We start from the raw sequence: 12,797 nt of genomic DNA on the forward strand, positions 1-12,797 counted from the left end.
GAGGTCAGGAGGGCCAGAGAGATGGGAGGAAAGATGAGCAGATACGGTACCTCGGAGGCTAAGAGCAAGCTTGTCCTAAGAAGGAGGAATAAGCAAATGCCGAATTCCACCCGAAAATTCAGCTGAGATAAAAACCGATAAACATCTATAGGAATTAACAACTTAGAAGTCTTAGGTGACCCCAGTAACAGCGGACTGGGTGCTGTGTGAGTGGAGTTCCGCATTCAGTGGTTCTGAAGTGAGTAGGAGAGGAGAAAAACGGAGGTGGTTGTATGGACAACAATGTAGGGAAGTTCCACTGTGAAAGGAGGTGGGGAGCCGGGTGGGAAGAGGAGGCACCTGGGCACACTGAAATGCCAGTGGAGAGGCTCTTGTTGAGAAGGAACGTCGCCATCTACACACACGAAGGCAAAAGAAGGGATAGATCTTGAACGGGAGGAGAGATGGCTTTTCTGTCGTGCGAAGGGATGGGATGAGTGAAATGACACAGACATAACTGTGGGTGTTGTGACTCCAGGTCAATGGAGTTCTGATGGCTCCAGTTTTCAGGTTCTCCATTGAAAGTGAGCAGGGAAGGGAGCTGCCCAAGATTTGGGGAGAGAGAAACTTAGTAGGGACATGGCATCCTCTCTTTGGATGCCCTTGGCTTTACCTGCACTTACTGCAGCCACTTCAGCCTGGGCTCTGGACTGCTCCATGTGGCTGCCACCACGTCAAACCTGGCCATCAGCCTGTGCTGGGTGTTGGGTCTGTGATGGGATCTGACCCTCCCTACAAGCTCAAAAGTGAGCCAATTACTGTCTCACAGATGTCCGGCAGAAGTCCCGAGACTGCTGGGTCAGAGAAAAAGGACTCATTACTCATGGTACAGCAGGCAGCATGAGCACCAGTTTTGGGTCAGGTCTCCTCGCCAGGGAGAAGAGCCCAGACAGCAGCAATACTCAGTAAACTTGTTCTTGAACTTCTGTGAGAATCTCTTTGGGAGACATTGTGAAGGGGCTGAGATCCTGTGTGAACAAGTGAAGGGTGACTTGGTGAGTGCTAATGTGACCCCATTTGCACCCCTAGGCACTGATAAGGCCTGGAGCCTTCAGGTTACACTTCCGAAGGCTGATGCATAATATATGGTGAAGTGACAAGAAGAGAGTTCTAGAATCAGATAGATGTGGATTCAAATTTACCTTGTAACCGAAGTCCTGACTTCTCTGAGTGTTTCCTCAGCTGTGAAACAGACAATAAACCCTTCCTCACAGAATCACTGAGGAGGTTCAGTGATGTCGCCTATGTATGACGGGATCCGTTTTTGAGATATGAACCATTATGAGATATGAGATATGAGATATGAAGCATTATTTGGTCACATTTACTCATTGAAGCTATTGGACATTCATTTCTCTGGGAAGAGTTCAGCCAGGAAAAAATAGAGGAAAATAAGTTAGTTGTAGGATTTGAGTCTCAAAACCTAGTCCTGAGAGAGAACTCAACACAAGAACAATAGATTTGTAAGAATACCTATTGCTGAGTAAGGGAGCTCAGAATATGCCACCCAAAAATATGTCACTTAGTATAAAGATGATTTTAAGCTGAAGACATTTGAGATTCAACAATTGCAGAAAAATAGCCTTCTCAGAGTTTTCTTATGTGACTAAAAGCAACAACATCTAGGAAATAAGGCCGCCGTGAAAACCTCTTCAGGGAAGATTTACTCCCAGAAGGGAAAACAGGAACAAAACCTATCCCAAATTCCTTCTCCAGAGAAATTTTACGACCCTGAAAGAGACAGAAAGACCACTCATAACGTTATAGACAAGCATTACTAAAACTTATCTCCTATTTATTCTCCTGAAAACCCAGACATTTTTAAAAAAGATTTTATTTATTTATTTGAGAGAGAGAGAGAAAGCACGAGCAGGGGAAAGGGCAGAGGGAGAGGGAGAAGCAGAATCCCCACTGAGCAGGGAGTCTGATTTTGGGCTCTATCCCAATACCCTTAGATCATGACCTGAGCTGAAGTAGGCGCTTAACCGAATGAGCCCCCCAGGCGTCCCTATAAGAGAGAGTTCTTATGTTGTAGAATCTACTTTGGGACAAATACCCAGGTCCCATCATCATGAAGGTCAGGGACTTTTGGCTGAGAAGTCATTTCTGAGATTATGCCCTATAACACAATCATGGCCAATGAGAAAAACACCAACAACTGTTTGGGGTTTCTGGGAAAGTTTTTGCTTTGCCCTTCCCTTTCCTCCTGCCTCAAACATTGATTTTGATGTCTAGAGCTACAAAAGCTATCTTGCAAATATGAGAAAAAGGCCAAGGGTTATCACGCCTGTCTCCACCAAACCAGTACCAGCCTGCCTGCTTCTGGACATCTTTATAAGAAAAATAACTGCTTGTTACTCAAGCCACTGGTATTCAGGTTTTCTGCTGTTGACAGCCAAAACCATCCTTAATTAATGCCGAGACAAAGTCGGAAGCAGGAAAAGGAAAGGAGTCAATTCTTGGCTTCTGAATTTCAAAACCTAGGTCTCAAGGTGATAAATAAAAACAAAAATAAGGGGGCACCTGGGTGGCTCAGTCGGCTAAGTGGCTGCCTTCAGCTCAGGTCATGATCTCAGTGTCCTGAGACAGAGCCCTACATCATCAGGCTCCCTGCTCAGCATGGAGTCTGCTTCTCCCCTCTCTCTGGTGCTCCCCCTGCTTGTGTTCTCTCACGCATTCACTCTCCGCCCCCTCTCTAAAAAATAAATAAAATCTTTAAAAAAAAAAAAAGAAAGAAAACCCTAGGGCATGGACTATAGCTCTGGGAGATAAATTGATGATTAGTTACCAGGCTACTCTACCTCTGGACTAAAGGAAGATCCCCTGGAGTCCCCTGGAAATAATAAAAATTAAATGGAGTTATGGAAAAATAAAATTATATGTTTTGTTCTATAAGCTTGTGCACTAAGATTTATACTTACCACATGGTAGCTTTCATTTAACTAAAATGTTATTCCTGTCTTACCCTTTGTTGTCTTACTATCACTCTAAACGGTACTTGTGGTCATTTTCTCTGAAAATTCACTTTTCTTCTAAACTTCTTGATGGAAACCATCATTCTTTCTTCTCCTAAGCTTGAGGATTTGAGGTTTGCCGTGCATCTCTTAAGTCTGATCTGCTATTTCCTGACTTTTCTTTTCTCTCCACCCTCTCTCAACTCTCTCTCCCTTTTTCTCCCTCTCCCTCTTTCCCACTCTCTATCCTCCTTCTTTCTCCACCTGCCTCCCTCTCTTGCCTCCTCTCTTCTCCACCACTTCCTTCCCTTCCTCTCCTCTCTCTTTCTTGAAGTCTTCCAGTACTGGGACTGTGGACGTCTTTACATTAACTCCTCACCACGATGGTGTTGCAGCTCTGGCAAAGCTGGTCTGTGGAGAGAGGTATTTGGATATACTGTCTTACAAAAAAACAACTAAAAATCCTGGATACTATTTTAAATCAAAACTTCGTAAAACCACTGAAGAGCTGACAAAAAAGATAGTATGGAATCGTTGGACCAAAGTCAGAGAGAAGGAATGTAGAATCTCAGAAAGGAAAAGGAACAGTGAAGTCTCCTTTCTTTGAGGGCATATGCCAGATCTGGCCCATGTGAGCTACAATTTTCACAGTCCCTCGGGGTGTGGAATAAAGAAGTCAAAGGCCAGGACCATGCAAAGTGGGGAGTTGCATTCATTGGCTAGGACTACCATAACAAAGTATTGCAGAATGGGGAGCTGAAACAACAGAAATTTATTGTCTCACAGTCCTGGAGACTGGAAGTCAAAGGTCAAGAGGTTGGCAGGTTTGGTTTAATTCTGAGGCATCTCTTCCTGGCTTGCAGATGGGGCTGCCTTTTCCCGGTGCCCTCCCATGGTCTTTCCTCTGTGCATGGGCATCCCTTGTGTCTCCTTGTGTGTCCACATTTCCTCTTTATATAGAAAACCAGTCAGGCTAGATTATGACCAACTCTGTCTCATTTAATTTAATTGCCTCTTTAAAGACCCTATCTCCAAATGCAGTCACATTCTGAGGCATGAAGGGTCAGAACTTCAACATATGAACTGGGCAAGGAGGTGGACACAATTTGGCTCATAAAAGGAGTATAATATGAAACATTCCCCATAACACTAGGCCCTCTCTGGTAAGAAAGAGAGAACCAGAAATAAACACCCTTTCTGCCCCCCGTCACTATGGGGCTGCATGGAAACTTGCTTTGGAGATGGGTAATGGAGAGTGGGGGCAGTCTGTGAGAACATGTAGTGGAGACCAGCTCTCACATGCTGATTTGTGGCCCAAATTCGTATCTCTTGTGTGATTCGGAAAGCCTCAATATTGGGGCGCCTGGGTCGCTAAGTAGGTTAAGTGTCCACCTTCAGCTAGGTCATGATCCCAGGGTTCTGGGATCAAGCCCCACATTGGGCTCCTTGCTCAGTGAGGAGTCTGCTTCTCCTTCTCTCTCTGCCCCTCACCCCACTCTTGCTCTCTCTCTGTCTCTCAAATAAATAAATAAATAAAATCTTTTTAAAAAAGAAAAAAAAAAAAGCCTCGAAATTACTTTTGACTTAAATTGGTCCCCATATGGTAGTGCACCTAAATGGTTGGCAGGAACAAAGGTAAGTCTCCTTGAGAGAAACATGCCTTCCCCTTAGACTTCAAAGAATTCCCATAAATACTTTTGGAAAAAACTAAGCATCTCACAGTAAAAAACCAAACCAAACAAAAAAACCTAAACACACACACAGAAACCTAGGCACCATGTATAAAAAGCAGTATAAATCAGGTAGAATATGAATAGATACTGGAATTATCAGACATGGATTAAAAATTAGTTATGTGGGACGCCTGGGTGGCTCAGTGGGTTAAGCCTCTGCCTTCAGCTCTGGTCATGATCTCGGGGTCCTGGGATCAAGCCCCACATTGGGCTCTCTGCTCAGCAGGAGCCTGCTCCCCCACCCCAGCCGCCTGCCTCTCTGCCTACCTGTGAGCTCTCTCTCTCTGTCAAATAAATAAATAAAACCCTTTAAAAAATAGTTATGATTATCATGTTTAAAGAAATAAGATGTTAGCTTGAAAGCATCTTCAAGAAACAAGAAATTGTTTTTTAAAAATGACTAACCAGGGGCGCCTGGGTGGCTCAGTGGGTTAAGCCGCTGCCTTCAGCTCAGGTCATGATCCCAAGTCCTGGGTTCAAGCCCCGCATCGGGCTTTCTGCTCAGCAGGGAGCCTGCTTCCTCCTCTCTCTCTGCCGGCCTCTCTGCCTGCTTGTGATTTCTCTCTGTCAAATAAATAAATAAAATCTTTAAAAATAAAAAAAAAATGACTAACCAGATTTGAAATATAAATAGAACTTATAGAAATGAAAAAAAAAATACAGTAATTAGGGACACCTGGGTGGCTGAGTGGGTTAAAGCCTCTGCCTTCAGCTCAGGTCATGATCCCAGGATCCTGGGATTGAGCCCCACATCAGGCTCTCTGCTCAGCGGGGAGCCTGCTTCCTCTTCTCTCTCTGCCTGCCTCTCTGCCAACTTGTGCTCTCTGTCAAATAAATAAATAAAATATTTTTTTAAAATACAGTAATTAAATTTTCTCAGCTATTTCAGGTGACTGGCTGGCTCAATTGGTAGAGCACATGACTCTTGATCTCAGGGTCACAAGTTTGAACCCCACATATGGTGTAGAGATTACTAAAAAAAAAATCAATTAAAAAAATTAAAATTTCTTTTCTCAGCTATCTCAACTGATGAATGGATAAACAAGTTTCAAAATACAGAAAAGTTGAAAGAAGAGTATAATGAACACCAATACATTACTACTTAGATCCAACAATTGTTAGCATTTTTTCATAGCAATTAGGCACTGGGTGGCTCAGCATTAAGCGTCTACCTTTGGCTCAAGTCATGATCCCCAGAGTTCTGGGATTGAGGGTCACATCGGGCTCCCTGCTCAGTGGGAAGCCTGCTTCTCCCTCTCCCACTCCCCCTGCTTGTGTTCCCTCTCTTGCTGTTTCTCTCTCTCTGTCAAATAAATAAAATCTTAAAAAAATAATCCCTGGACAGTTTATCAGATTGTTATAAAGTCATACATTCACCATACAACCCAACAATTCTATACCTAGGTATTTTCCCAAGAGAAGTGAAAACTTAAATTTACACAACAACATATACATGGGTTTGTATCCACTTTATTCATAATTCCCCCTAACTGGAAACAACACAAAAGACCTTCAACTGATAACTGGATAAACAGACCGTGGCACAACCTTACTATGAAATTTTAGTCAGCAATAAAAAGGAATGAAATACTGACACAGGAGCAACATGCATGACTCAGAAATCCATTACTCTAAGTGCAAGAAGCTGGGCTCAAAAGGGTATAACCTGTGTAATTTCATTTATAGAACATTCTGGAAATAGTTAAAGCCATAGGAATAGAAAACTCCAACCCTACACCAATTTTTTAAAAAGATTTTATTTATTTATTTGACAGACAGAGATCACAAGTAGGCAGAGAGGCTGGCAGAGAGAGAGAGGGGGGGAAGCAGGCTCCCCGCCGAGCAGAGATCCTGATGTGGGGCTCGATCCCAGGACCCTGATATCATGACCTGAGCCGAAGGCAGAGGCTTTAACCCACTGAGCCACCCAGGTGCCCCACTACACCAATTTTTAAGTCTTGTATGAGAAGATCGAAGTTTCCAGTGATCAACATACTCTTCACCGCTTTTCTGGTAACAAGAAGCCTGGAGACAGGTTAATTATCACTCAGACGGTTCTAGGTAGAGGTAGTGGAGGAATATTTCATCGTGTTAGAGCGAAGCTTTATGAATGGAGCAGATTCTGATTGCCTAATTAACATCCATCCCCTTCCTTTTTTCTTCCTAAAAGCACCAGACTTTAAGGAGGCATCCACCTTCCTCCACAACACCATATGCTTTACTAAACCAGTTATGTTTATCTCACATCCCTTGGCAGGGACGGCTTTAGGAACAAAATTGTGACTCAATTCAGACTGATAAATTTTGAAGGAAAGCCTTCCAAGGGACTTCTAGAAAATGTTTCTCAATTAAAAAAAAAAAAAAAAGACCTGTTAGAAGAGATTAAAAAGTATTTCCTTCCCTGGATTTTTTTTTTTTAAGATTTTCTTTATTTATTTGACAGAGATCACAGGTAGGCAGAGAGGCAGAGGGGGAAGCAGGCTCCCTGCTGAGTGGAGAGCCTGATGTGGGGCTCGATCCCAGGACCCTGGGATCATGAGCTGAAGGCAGAGGCTTTAACCCACTGAGCCATCCAGGGTGCCCCTTTCCTTGGTTGTTATAATACCTGCATGTGATGCTTGGAACTGCTGTTGCTATCTTGCTTTCAGCATAGGACAAAGCTCAGCCAGATGGGAAGTCAAGACAAGCAGAGCTGGAGCCCTGTGGTACTGGGACAGAGACCCTGCCCTAACTTTTCTTATTATTTAAGCCAGCCAGGTTGGGATTTCCTGATTTACTACATAGTACCCTAAATGACTTAATGCCTGTCTCACGATAATACACTTTTTTGATAATACTAGGTCCACCTGAAAGACACCGAAAAAAATAACTGAAATATTTTCATTCTTTGGATTTTCTTTTTACAGTTATGAACACACCACTTCCCAGCAGTTTTGTGAGCTCATTTTTGTTTGGGTTTAAGTTCCAGCCTCACCGCTTACATTACAGACATTTATAATTTGATGTCGTCAAATTATCACTTTTTCCTTTTATGACTTGTAATTTTATATCTTCTCGAAGAAATCTTTCCCTTCCTTAATCAGGACTTTTGTGATCCACTGGAAGGCTTTCCTGAGATCACTTTGTGTTCCACAGGAATGGCGCCCCCTGGAGCACCAAATGTGCATGGCATCACCTCCTTAAATTAGCGGAACAGTTCTACTTCAAGTCTTTCCCATAGGCCCCTATATTCTCTTCCATAGGTTGTCAAGTTTCGCTCTTCTTAATTAAATCTTTAATAAATCTGTAATTTATTTTTGTATTTTATGTGGAGTTGAGAACCAATTTTATTTGTACCGGGGTCATGGATGTGTTAGTCTATCCTTTCATTTACTGGTTTGTGGTCACTTCTGTCACAGATGTTTGTGTCTCTGTCCAGACTCTCTGTACTCTATTTGTCTATCTCCCACCATTTCCTCACACACTCAGTTACTATACTTTTACAATAATTCTTCGGACCTAGTGGGGTAAAACTCCCCCTTGTTCTTCTACTTCAAAAGTGTCTTGACTATTGTTGATGCTTTGTTCTTGACTTTTAAAATCACCTTATTAAAATATTTGAGAAACTGTGGTATTTTGACTGGAATAACATTGAATTTATTGATTAGTATATACAAAATTGACATCTTTATAATATTGAGTCTTTCCATACATGAATATAGATTTCTTTAATTAATGCTTATCAAAAAAACTTTATCAATAAAATTTTATAATTTTCCTCATGAAACTTTGTACATTTTTGTTAAATCTATGCTTAGGTACATACTTTATGTAAGCATTCTTAGTTGGTATTATGGATTTTTTTTTTACTTGCAGCTTCAAACTATTTGCTCCTCATGTTTAGGAATACAGTTTTAGAATATGTATACTGGGGGGGGCACCTGGCTGGCTCAGTCAGTGGAGCATGTGACTCTTGATCTTGGGTTGTAAATTCAAGCCTCATGTTGAGCATGAAGCCAACTAAAATAAAATAAAATAAAATAAAACATGTATATTGGTTTTATATCCAGAAATATACCTGAACTCTTTTATGGATTCTAAAACTTGTCTGTTGGTTCTCTTAGATTTTCTGTGTAACCATATAATCTATAATAATACTTTTAAATTTCTTTTAAGATTCTTTTACATAGTATTTTTCTCTCTCTTTATTTATTTATTTGAGAGAGAGAGAGTGAGAGAGCGTGAGCATGAGAGGGGGAAGGTCAGAGGGAGAAGCAGACCCCCTGCTCAGCAGGGAAGCCAATGTGGGATCCAGGACCATGACCTGACCTGAAGGCAGTCGCTCAACCAACTGAGCAACCCAGGCCCCCGTCTTTTTCTCTTTTTAAAAGATTTTATTTATTTATTTGAGAGATAGTATGCAAGAGAGAGAGCATGAGCAAGGAGGAGGGGTAGAAAAAGAGGGAGAAGCGGACTCCCCACTGAGCAGGGAGCTGGACAACGGACGACCTGGGATCATGACCTGAGCTGAGGGATGCCTGGGTGGCTCAGTCCGTTAAGCGTCTGCCTTCAATCCAGGTCATGATCCCAGGGTTTGGGGATAGAGCCTGGATCAGGCTCCTTGCTCAGTGGGGAGCCTGCTTCTCCCTCTGCCTGCCACTCCCTCTGCTTGTGCTCTCTCTATCTCTCTGACAAATAAATTTAAGAAATCTTAAAAAAAAATGGCCTGAGCCGAAGGCAGACACTTAACCGATTGGGCCACCCACACACCCCATGTTCTTTCTTGTCTTACTGCTAAGGCTAGAATTTCCAGTGTACTGGTTGACTAGAAATAGGGATAGAGTGTGTACTTTACATGTTTTATTATTAAGTATAATGCTGTTTACTCTGTGCTTTTGGTAAATTTATTTTATTAGGTTGAAGAAGTTTCTTCCTCTACCTAGATTAAGTATTTTTTGTTGTTTTGTGAAGGGATATTGATTTATATCATTGGTTTTTCTCTATCTGATCAAATCAATCAAATGGCTTCTCTTATTCGTTCCACCATTATGAATTATATTGAAAGATCTTTTTACTGTAAAATTAAGCTTGTATTCCCGAGATAGACCCATTAAAAAAATATATACGTGTATGCATGTGCATGTGTGTGTAACTGGCTTTCTAAATTTTTGTTTAATATTTTTGTTTTTGTAACCTTAAGTGAGACTGAGCTTTCATCTGCTGCTTTGTTTGGTTTTGATAATAAGGTTCTCTTAACCTCATAGAAGGAGCTGTTTGTCCCCTTTGTTTCTCTCTCTGGAATAATTTGTGTATTATTTACGCATAATAATTGCATATTAGGATTATCTGTCTTTTTTTTTTATAGAAATCACCTGTAAAATCATCTGGGTCTGGCTGTTTATTTGAGTGGTAGCTTCATTAATTGTCATAAGTCTACTCATAGTTGAATCAGTTTTGGCAAATTTTATTTTTCCAGGAAGCTGCCATTTATTCATTTCCTAATCGATTGGCTTGAAATTGTTCATAATATTCCTTTATTTTTAAAATTGCTGCTGTATCTGCTATGTTCCATTTTTTCCAATATTTCAATATTATTTGTCTTTTTCTTTTTTTTCTTAATATAACTTGCCAAAGGATTTAAATTTTACTTATTAATTTCACAGATTTAGAGTTTGGTGTGTGGATCCTCTTTTTTTCCTTCTCTTTATTAATTCCTGCATTTTCCCCTTCAAATTTCCCTAGGTTTACCCTGTTGCTCCATTAGTTACTTTTTAAAAAAAGACTTCATTTATTTATCTGAGAGAGATAGAGAAAATGTGAGTGTGGAGAGGCGCAGAGGAAGGACAAGCAGACTCTGCCCTGAGTGCAGAGCCTGAGGTGGGGCTCAATCCCACAACCCTGAGTTCATGAGTCGAGCTGGAATCAAGAGTTGGATGCCTAACCAACTGTGCTACCCAGCTAACTACTTCATTAGATGTTGAGATACTCATTTTCTAATCTTCTCTAATATAAACATTTAAGTTTACATACTTTTCCTTTAGGTACTGTGAAAACTCTATGCCACAAATTTTGATATATGTTGCCATAATCATTCAGTTTTAAATACTTTCCACTTTCCCTTAGTGCCTAGCAACTTCCCTTTGCCCCTCCAAACCTACTCTCTTCCTTCCTTCTCTACCCTGTTCTCTGGCCCACAGGCTGCCTATATGGACATCAGTGGGCTGCTGTGCCCTCTGGCCCCAGTGGGGATTCCTGGCAGGAGATAAAATAAGAGGAGAGCAAGGTCAGAATATTTCTTTCCCTGGTCTCTTCTTTGAGATTGCCTCAGCTTGATTACATCCCTTGAGAGGTCATGCTTGGGAAAAGGTGGCCTGCTCTACAAATATGATTCGCTGTCCTTTCGGATTCTGGTAAGACCTCTCTTATCCCTTTGGACCTACAGGTTGTGACTATTCTGCTGTTGCAGGTCCCAGATCCTCCACTGACCCTTGATTCCCACATATCCCACCTACCCTATACCTTTAAAATGTGTTCTTTTATAAATCATTTGAATGACATCTGTTATCTGTCGGTACTCTGGAGGAGACACCATTTTTATTTTGTCTTTGGTCCAAGAGTTATTTAGAAGTTTGTTTTTAACTTTCCAGGTATATGAGTTTCTTTTTAAGTTATTGTTTTAAAATAATTTCTAATTTAACCCATATGTATTCAGAAAACATGTTCTATATTATAATGGTTATTTGACATTTGTTGAGACTTGTGGTCAATTTTTATTTTATTCCATATATACTTGAATAGAATAAGTATTTTCTGTATCTTTACTACTTTTGCCTGAGAGAAGAGGGTTATACAATTGCATATGTCAAATTTCTTCTTTAAACATTATTTTTTTTATACACCCTTGAGACAATATTATTGGGTACATACAGGTTTGGAATTATTTTATGTTTCTGGTTATTTGTTCTTTTTGCCATTATATAGTGACTCTCTTTGTCTCTGATGATATATTTTGCTTTAAAATTTATCTTGTCTGAAATTAATACAGCTACTCCAGCTTTCATTTTCTTAATACTACCTCTGTATATCGTTTTTAATTTCTCCTTCAATCTTTATCCTTACATTTTTGTTATGTCTTGTGTCAACAGTTGAATTTTTAAAAGCTGTCTAATATAGTTATCTGTTTTTTAAACAAAAGAAATATTGCCATTTACAATCATAGTATAGTACATTTGTCTAGGATTCAAGGAATTGGGATTCTAGACTCTACCCTATTGCTTTGTAACCTTAAACAACTCTCTCAAATTCTGAATCTCAGAAGAGTTATGATAAAATGCTAATGTTGAATCAGATTATGTTGACTATCTCTTCTAGCTCATTTACTGTCATTCCATTAAAGTAGAGTAACATGTTACAGATTGTTTTAAAACTAGACCTAAAATTAAAAACAAATCCTAGTGTAATTTGGTGAGATAATTCAAATAGTAACTGATGTTTAACTTTGGGATGTTTACCCTTTATTATTAAAAATTTTTAATTTTTCAGAGTGCCTGGGTGACTTAGTTGAGCATCTGCCTTGGGTCATGGTCCTGGGGTCCTGGGATTGAGCTCCACCTCAGGCTCCCTGCTCAGCAGGGAGCCCGTTTCTCCCTCTCCTCCCTGCTTGTGCTCTCTCTCACTATCTCTGTTTCTTTCTCTCAAATAAATATTCTTAAAATTTTTTAAGTTTTTCATTATTCAAAATATAATATTTTTGCAGTTTCTTTTCTGAGGATAGCCCATTAAAAGTATTTTCTATGATTTGAAGAATGTATTTAAATATACTTTCTTGGGGCACCTGGGTGGCTCAGTCATTAAGTGTCTGCCTTCGGTTCAGGTCATGATCCCAGGGTCCTGGGATTGAGACCCCTGTCGGACTCCCTGCTCAGCTTTTCCCCTCCATCTGCCTCCACCCCCCCCCCCCACCCCGGGTCATTCTCTCTCTCACTCTCTCAAATAAATAAATAAAATCTTTTTTTAAAAAAGAAAAAATTTAAAGAAAAAAATGAAGGTTTATTTATTTGGGTGGGGGGAAGAAAGTGCAGGGAGGAGGGGC

This window comes from Lutra lutra, chromosome 1, assembly GCF_902655055.1.
Source record: "Lutra lutra chromosome 1, mLutLut1.2, whole genome shotgun sequence".
NCBI lineage: Eukaryota > Metazoa > Chordata > Mammalia > Carnivora > Mustelidae > Lutra > Lutra lutra.